We start from the raw sequence: 8973 nt of genomic DNA, 5'->3' as shown, positions 1-8973 counted from the left end.
GTGAAATGATCAAATTTCCCGTCGGATTTTGCACCTGCTCATTCCTTCGAAGTTGGGTAGCAATGTCTTATACGTTATCAGAAGTACACTGACCGGGATATTAGACAGGACATGGGATTATGGGATTGAGACTTTGTCAGTGTATTCCTTTATCGCGATAAGATGACCTCACCGTTTCCTCTTTACTCGCGTGCTGGCGCGTTTAAAGGGATAGTGTACGCCCGAGGAAGTGTAATGTTCCGACTTGGTCATGATCATGCAGTAATGTTTAACGTTTGTCAGTTTTTGATAATGTGCCTTTAAAAAAAAATTATAAGTGGGACAAAGAAGAGACGCCGCGTGTAGAGTTTTGAACCGGACAGGCGTTAAAGGGATCTTATGTGATAATCAAGGATGTAAATAGTAAAACCAGCCTGACTCTTTGATTCTTCATCGTCAGATCTTTCCTTGTTATTGGGGACGAACATATGTCTAGCAGACGAAACCCGATGCATTTGAGGAAATCGGTTCCAGAGTAAGTAAACACCAACAAAGTCCACTTCTGTCAGGCCCCGAGAAGTAGGAAGAAGGATGTGAAGACAATCCGGAGTTCACGCAGCGCCACGTAACTTCGAATATATGGTGCTATCGGAACATTTTCTTCACGTTCAGTTCTGTTTGAACATAAGAACACACATGCACACACACGCACGCACACACGCACGTACGCCTGCACACACACACACACACACACACACACACACACACACACACACACACACACACACACACATACTCACACACACACACACACACACACACACACACACACACACACACACACACACGCACACACAGGATTTGTCGAAAATCATCTATAACACCGTTTTTGAATGTTTCCTATCTTTTTCTCTTTCTCTTCGTCTCTTCTTTGTCCTACTTATACATTTAAAAAAAGGCATATTATCGAAAACTGACAAACGTTAAACATTACGGCATTATCATGACCAAGTCGGAACATTACACCTCCTCAGACGTACACTATCCCTTTAAACGCGCCAGCACGCGAGTAAAGAGTAAACGGAGAGGTCATCTTATCGCGATAAAGGAATACACGTGACAAAGTCTCAATCCCATAATCCCATGTCCTGTCTAATATCCCGGTCAGTGTACTTCTGATAACGTATAAGACATTGCCACCCAACTCCGAAGGAATGAGCAGGTGCAAAAACCGACGGGAAATTTGATCATTTCAATTGCATTTCAGCTTGGAGGCTTACAAATTAATTAATGAGTTTGCTCATTGAAGTTGTCATGAAAATTAAATGTTCGCAAACAGATTCAAAATGGATTGCATCGTATTCTTCATTATATTCTGAATCTGAAAATATATACATATGTCAGGTTTACTCTAAAAATGTGATCACAATTAACGATTAAAGGTTAATTAAGTACACGATTAAAATGTCCAAAAATGATTTCACGTTATTCTTTATTATTTCCTGATTTGAAAAACGTATAGGTATGTTATGTCTGTATTAAAAACAAGCTCAGAAAGTTAAAAAGAATACAGAAAAGTGTGCTTTCCTGCTTAGTGCAATACGCTACCGCGCTAGACTGGTTTATCAATTTCACTTAGTATTGCACGTAAAAAGTGAGCGATTTCCTTGTCGCGGGGATTGACGAAGCTGCATTGTCTTGGTGAAAAAATGCCTCACTTAGCCGAAATCGCACTTCCGCTTACCAACCTCACCAAGAATATACAACCGACGGTTGTAGTGTGGACTGATGAGTGCAATTTAGCATTCAACACGCTGAAAAGGCGGCTCACAAGCCAGCCTATTCTCCGACTACCAGACTTGGAGAAGGATTTCGTGCTGAGGACAGATGCTTCAGGGAAGGGTCTGGGAGCAGTGTTGCTTCAAGAGACCGAGGGGTTTCTGCACCCTGTTTGTTTCGCCAGCAGTAAGCTGACCTCGGCCGAGGCAGCCTACGCAACGGTTGAACGCGAGTGTCTCGCCATCGTCTGGGGCATTCAGAAGTTCGAGGCGTACCTTTACGGACGACCTTTCTGTCTGGAGACAGACCATCAACCTCTGCAATATCTGCAAGTTGCAAGGTTGACAAACGCCAGACTTATGCGCTGGGCGTTGATCCTCCAACCGTACCAATTCACGGTACGAGTCATTCCGGGTGCCAACAATGTTGGTGCGGATTTTCTATCTCGCGCTGTGGGGGAGAACATGGCCGGGAGCGAAACCGAGGTTTCGTCTTGAAGTGGGGAGGAGTGTCACGACTTCAGTGACACGTTTGAGAAAGAAACTCTTTGTTGGGCGCCTTTCTCAAATTGCAACGTAATGCGCCTGTGCTGGAAATACCGCATTGCGGGAAAAAGTTTTGGTTAAAGATCACGAGATTCACGTGGAAATTGCCGGCGTGGAAACCGTGCGGGCTCATATCGGGTGATTTCGCTCACCGTTTAGAACACGTGTTCCAAGCATGCTATAGGTGTGTTTGGTAGGCGACCAGTGATTGGTCAGGAAGATCGCTTGGTTTGGGGAAGCGATTGCTGATTGGTCAGGGAGATCACATGGTCTTTCTTTCCAGTCCTTCTTTCTTTCTTTTCTACACATGTTTTGCAGACGACAGGGTCTGAGTTTCCGTGACTAAGATTTGAAGGATTCCAACGCGTTGCAAGACTGGTTTAGGTCGACCAACGGGCTTCTGGCGTCAGTGCAGAACGCAGAAGGCTCAGGACGTGAGGAATTTGGCTACATATTTTCGCTGACGAGCGGGAGCCAAATATTCAAGCGGTTTGCTTGGGAGAGCTACGTTTTACGAGCTGTTGAGCTTGTTGCTGGAGGTGTTGCTGTACGTTTGCTGGACGTTTGCTGCCTGGCTGCTACCTGTTTGCTGTTGAAGACGGGCTACACTGTTGCTGTCCTTTGCTGTACGGTTGCTGTTCTACGGCTGTTACTGGTGTTGCTCCAACTTTCACCTGTATGCTCCACTGCTCCACTGCGTTTCATCGAATGGACCCTGGCTACACCGAGAGTTGAGTGCACCCATGCGTAAACGCCCCCCACCTTGTCATCTTTCTAATCCTTTATGACGAACTTTGAGTTGTGACAACGTGGAGTGTTAACGCCTGTACAGACTAAGACTTTTTACAGAGCAGCTAAGTGTTTTCTAACTTATTATTTCATAAACTCTAACTGGCTTTTGTCAGTTATTATTGCTTTACGACTTGGTCGTAAAAACACTTTTGGCTTGTTAGTGTATATAAACAGACGTCTAGAACTTATACTTTTGTTGTTTCTAACTTTTTTGTGTGACTGCGAGAGTGGATCGTGGTGTGGTTAGTCAGTTAGCAGTAATTGACCGTTTTAGGTCATTCATTTGACCATTAAAACGTGACAATGTACTGTAGGGCTAATTTAAGCAACGACGGGGGGATTTTGTCAGGCCCCATGGATTTATTATTCTGAAGGTTTTCTATAAATTGTCCAACTTCATGTACGGCAATAGTTGGGATAGAGAATGAATCTTGTGATTTCAATTTATGAATATAAAATTATTTTAATCTAAACAACAGGGAGTCCCCACAGAGAGATAGAGAGACAAAGACAGAGAGATAATAAGAGAGACCACTCTCTCTCTCTTGCACACACACATTAGCACGCGCGCGCATGCACACACACACACACACACACACACACACACCTTTCAGAAAGGCAAGAGAATGAGACAAAATGAGAGAGATAGACCACTCTCTTATACACACACACACACACGCACGCACACACGCACGCACGCACGCACGCACACACACACACCAGTCGCGGATTTAGGGCGGGGGGGGGGGGGGGGGGCTAAGGGGGCCCGGGCCCCCCCTTCAGGGGAAAAAAAAGAGAGAGAGAGAGAGAGATGATGATGATGATGGAACTTTATTTTTCAAGGATAGAGGTTTAAGGCGACGCCTTTTCTTACAACCGGTCCTTACTTCTAATACAAATGTCTAATAAATGATAAACAAGTAAAACAACATGACAAATAAACAAATTAAACGAACAAACCAGCAAACAAACAATCGACAAGTAAGCAAACAAGCAAATAAACACAAACAACAAAATGACAAAGTAAGCATACATAAAAAAATCCATACAAATCGAAAGCGAAACATGCAACATGTTAATTGAGGTTACACATGTAAAGTGATCGACGGTAAAATTCACACGATACCAACGTTGACACTAATGCCTACAATGATTATATGGTGTAAATGATGATGATGATCATGATGATGATGATGGTGATGGTGATGATGATGATGATGATGATGATGATGATGGAAAGTCGCAACATACAGTAAGTCCACATACTACATGTAATAAAGAACATATGTTTGTAATTCATAAAGCTTTGCCAAGTGTTGCACATGTTAAGACTAGTATAGCCATCTAGGTAGACATAATTATAATAATTATGCAGAGCTTGTTTAAAACTCTTTAGTGAGGTTAATGATCTTATTACAGACGGAATGGAGTTCCACACCATAGAGCCAGAGAATGCTTGACTAGTTTTGAACAAATCAATCCTGGGTATTGGTGGTAGAAAATTGATAGACCCGTACCTTGCAACTAAGGTAATCCTCAGAAAGAAGCGCAGGGATCATGCTACGCCACTGCTGAATCATCTCCACTGGCTTCCAGTGCAACAGAGAATACAGTACAAGCTGGGCACTCTCGCTTTCAACTACTTTCATGGCACCCTCCCTCCTTACTTGTCATCAAAACTGACAAAGTACTCTCCAACTAGGTCCCTGAGGTCCTCATCCCAGCTGCTCCTCACAGTCCCTAGAACTAAACTGAAATCAGCTGGACAAAGATCATTCAGATATCAAGTCCCTACACTCTGGAACTCACCTCCCCTAATGGTCCGCCAGTCTCCTTCACTACCATCATTTAAGATTAAACTGAAGACTCACGTGTACAAATCTGCCTTTTACTAAAATGAACAAAGTAATTAGGACATTGAAGCTGTGGTGTAATGCGTGCATGTGACTTGTGAGTGAATGTGCTGAATGATAAGTTTGCTTGTTGACTGGTTGTTTGTAAACCTTCTAGAGGATCATATGTATCTGGTTGTTGTTTATAAAATGTTAACTATTAGTATTAATGCCTGTATTGTATGATGAATTGAATTCGATGTTTTAATGTGTATTGGGTTTAACAGTCCTAATGTAGTATTATAATACAGTATGCCTGTTGTTAGTTGTTTAATTTGTTGCCCCACAGTCTGTGTTACATCTTCGTTCTGTTTTAGATCTGTACGCTTTTATCATTTATGTGAGTTCTGTTTTATTGTCAGACTTTTTATGTGTAACTACACTCTTCAAAAAAAGTTAAGGATCGGTTGAAAAACGGATCTAATTATAAAAAATTGCCAAAAAATTAAACATCGACATAATAATTAAAAGATTAATGTGTTCGAATTAACAAATGAACAATGAGTCTTGACCTAGAATTTTGTTTGGCAGGCAGAGTTATTTCCCTTTGTGGGACTTCTCAAAAGCTTCTGCATTTTGGAAGAAAAAGGGTGTTTTTTATAGCCCCATGAAATTTGTGGAACGCATGCCAGGGCAAAAGGTTGTGATGCACGTGCTACAACAGGGTCCTGGCTATGAACATCGCTCACCAGCTTGTGTTTAAAGGTTGACACGCTGACACAATTATGCACAGTAGCAACATGCCCCCACGAAGAAAACTGAGCGATTTGGATAGAGGAAGGGCAATAGGATGGCTACAAGACGGTGTTGCTGCCAGGCAAGTGGCCCAGAGGCTTGCAGTGGCTCCCTCTGTCATCATTAGACTAAAACAGAGATTCCACGCAACTGGAAGAGTGCAGGAGCGACAAGGTTCTGGTCGGCCCAGAGTCACCACACAAAGAGAGGATCGCTTCATTCTGAGGCAGGCCATGCAACAAAGAATGGCTACGGCAAACAACATCAGGCAACGCCTACAAGCTACCCCCAACACTGTTGTTAGTGGTGAGACGATCCGAAACCGCTTACACAACTTTGGCTTGCGTGCAAGGCGTCCAGTCCGAGGAACAACCCTGACTGCTAATCACCGAGCAGCTCGCCGAGCCTGGTGCACTCAACATGTGAGGTGGCAACGTCAGCAGTGGGCTCGGGTGTTGTTTACAGATGAGTCCCGCTTTTGCTTGGAACCTGCTGATGGTCGCATCCGAGTGTGGAGGCGTCACGGAGAGCGCTTCGCAGAAGGTGCTGTTCTGGAACGACAGCGTTTTGGCGGAGGCTCTGTGATGGTCTGGGGAGGGATCAGCACACGTCTAAGAACACCTCTGTACCATGTAGTGGGCAACTTGACCGGTGTCCGCTACCAGAATGAGATCCTGCAACCCCTGGTCGTTCCAGCCCTCCAAGCGATCGGCCCTCGTGCGATTCTTCAGGATGACAACGCACCTCCCCATCGCTCTGCAGCTGTAAACACCTTCATCCAGCAGGCCAGGGTCAACAGGATGCTGTGGCCAGCCAACAGCCCGGACCTGAACCCCATAGAGCACATGTGGGACGAGCTTTGTCGTCGGGTACAGCAACATCACCCTCCTCCTGCCAATCTGGGTCAACTGCTGCAATGGCTCCAGCAGGAGTGGAATGGAGTTCCCAGAGTATTCATATGCAACCTGATCCACTCCATGCACCAACGATGTGTCGAATGCCTAGCATACAACGGAGGGCACACGCGTTATTGACACTGATTCACATTGTTGTGAATTCCATTTTCGAGGGTTGTCACGTTTGACATACTCTAGCTAAATTGTCGCTGCCGCGTTCGATCTTTGCTTTGTTTGTCATTACTCCTTGGTTGTTCAATTATATAATTTTTTAAAAAATGAAAGAATTCGGTCTTGTCTGTTTTGTGGGGCGTGCTTGTAAAAAAGTGATCCTTAACTTTTTTTGAAGAGTGTATTACTTACCTTACGTGGTTTTTTTTCATCTTTTACATTTTTTTTTAATTCTAGATTATGTTATATAACTATAAGTGGTCGTTGTCTATGAATGTTTTTAATGCTTGTATGTTATTCCTTACGAGAAAACTTTTTATATACTGTTCAAAAAAAGAAACGCATAGTTGCTACTTGCCAAATTTGTTTTATTTTTCGAAAAAATTAACAGAAAATCCAATATTTAGATTATTTGTTTGAAATTTGGTATGGACACAGTTGAATGCACACACAGTTCATTTGCATCTTCAAATCAATCAGTCAATCAATACGATTGGGTGCTGAGGCTGTCAAGTCAGTAGGGGGTGTGACTGCCTTGAGCAGCAACAACTGCCCGGCACCTTCTGGGCATGGACTGGATCAGATGCCGGATATCTTGCTGTGGGATGGTGTCCCACTCCTCCTGAAGTGCCTGCAATAGATCGCGGTGATTTGCCGGCGCTTCTTCTCGCCTGCGCACACGTCTGTCCAATTCATCCCAGAGGTGTTCTATCGGGTTCATGTCTGGCGACATGGATGGCCAGGGAAGCACCTGGATATGGTGGTCGGTGAGGAACTGGGTGGTGAGTCGTGCTGTGTGCGGGCGAGCGTTGTCCTGCTGGAATATGGCATCCTGGTCAGCCAGAAGAGGAAGGGCGTGTGGGCGCAGAATTTCCTCCACGTATCGCTGGGCAGTTATGCGCCCTTGGACGTGCACCAGGGTGCTCCTTCCAGCGGTATTGATCGCCCCCCACACCATGACGCCTCCACCACCATGAACGGGTGCCTCATCCACACAGTTGGGCGCGTAACGTTCGTTTACTCTCCGGTAGACCCTCCTCCGACCATCATGTCGCTGGAGCAGGAAGTAGGACTCGTCGCTGAACCACACGTGTCTCCAGTGATTCCGGACGGTCCAGCGAAGGTGCTGGTTGCCCCACTGCACTCGGTTCTGGCGATGGCGGCGGGTGAGGACAGCTCCTCTGTGAGGTCTGCGAGCTCTCAAACCAGCTTCATGCAGGCGGTTCCGCACGGTCTGGTCCGATAATCGGTGTGGCCCGGGGAGAGCCTGGACAGAAGATGAGGCCGACAGGAAACGATTCCGGAGGTGGCGGAGCCGTATGAAGCGGTCGTGAGCAGCAGTTGTCGCCCTTGGTCTTCCCGCTCGTGGCAAGTCAGCAACGGAGCCAGTGGCTTGAAACCTGACCCACAGTCTACTGATGGTGCTCTGGGACACGTGGAAGTGCCTGGCGATTGCACTTTGACTTTGGCCTGCTTGTAAACGACCCAATGCAATTTGGCGGTCTTCTCTGCTCAATCGGGCCATCTTTCGTCGCTGAATTGTCGTCTGATTTCTTTGTGGCGAACAATCCGCTTTTATGGGTTTTGGAAGACATGGCGAGAGCTCAATATTCCCCGAGTTTCACGAGATTACACTGAAGCATGACGAGTGGTCATGCCAAATGAGCAATTTTGACATTGTAGCCACTGATAACGCATGCGTCACGTGCAGAGCTCACTTGTGGCAATGGACGAAAGGTCGACGACCAGATAAACATTTTCTGCAGTTTGGTGGATATCCTTGTAGCCATATAACTAAATTAACCAAACATTACAAGCTATGCGTTTCTTTTTTTGAACAGTATATGTAAAATGTTAAATTTTAATGTCTAATGTAAAGCGCCATGAGACTGCCATTTTGCGATGAACAGCGCTATAAAGGAATGCTTTATTATGATTATTATTATTATTATTATTATTATTAGTTCCATCAGTGGCCAGACAGCGCGATGAAGACTGACTGAGCGAGAGCTCAAAAACTGCTGTCCAGCTAGAGGACAAGTCCTTCTTCGAAGACATGGCGTGGAGTGCCAGCAATTGGCCCAGAATCACATAACTGGAACTGGTGGCAAAAACAAAACCCTCTTTTTCACTAATATGATGACCCTTGCTGCATTAATCATGTTAATGAGCTCGTGAGAGTGT

The sequence above is a fragment of the Littorina saxatilis genome, linkage group LG2 (assembly GCF_037325665.1).
Source record: "Littorina saxatilis isolate snail1 linkage group LG2, US_GU_Lsax_2.0, whole genome shotgun sequence".
In the NCBI taxonomy this organism is placed as follows: Eukaryota; Metazoa; Mollusca; class Gastropoda; order Littorinimorpha; family Littorinidae; genus Littorina; species Littorina saxatilis.
Note: the sequence above shows the minus strand (reverse complement) of the source record.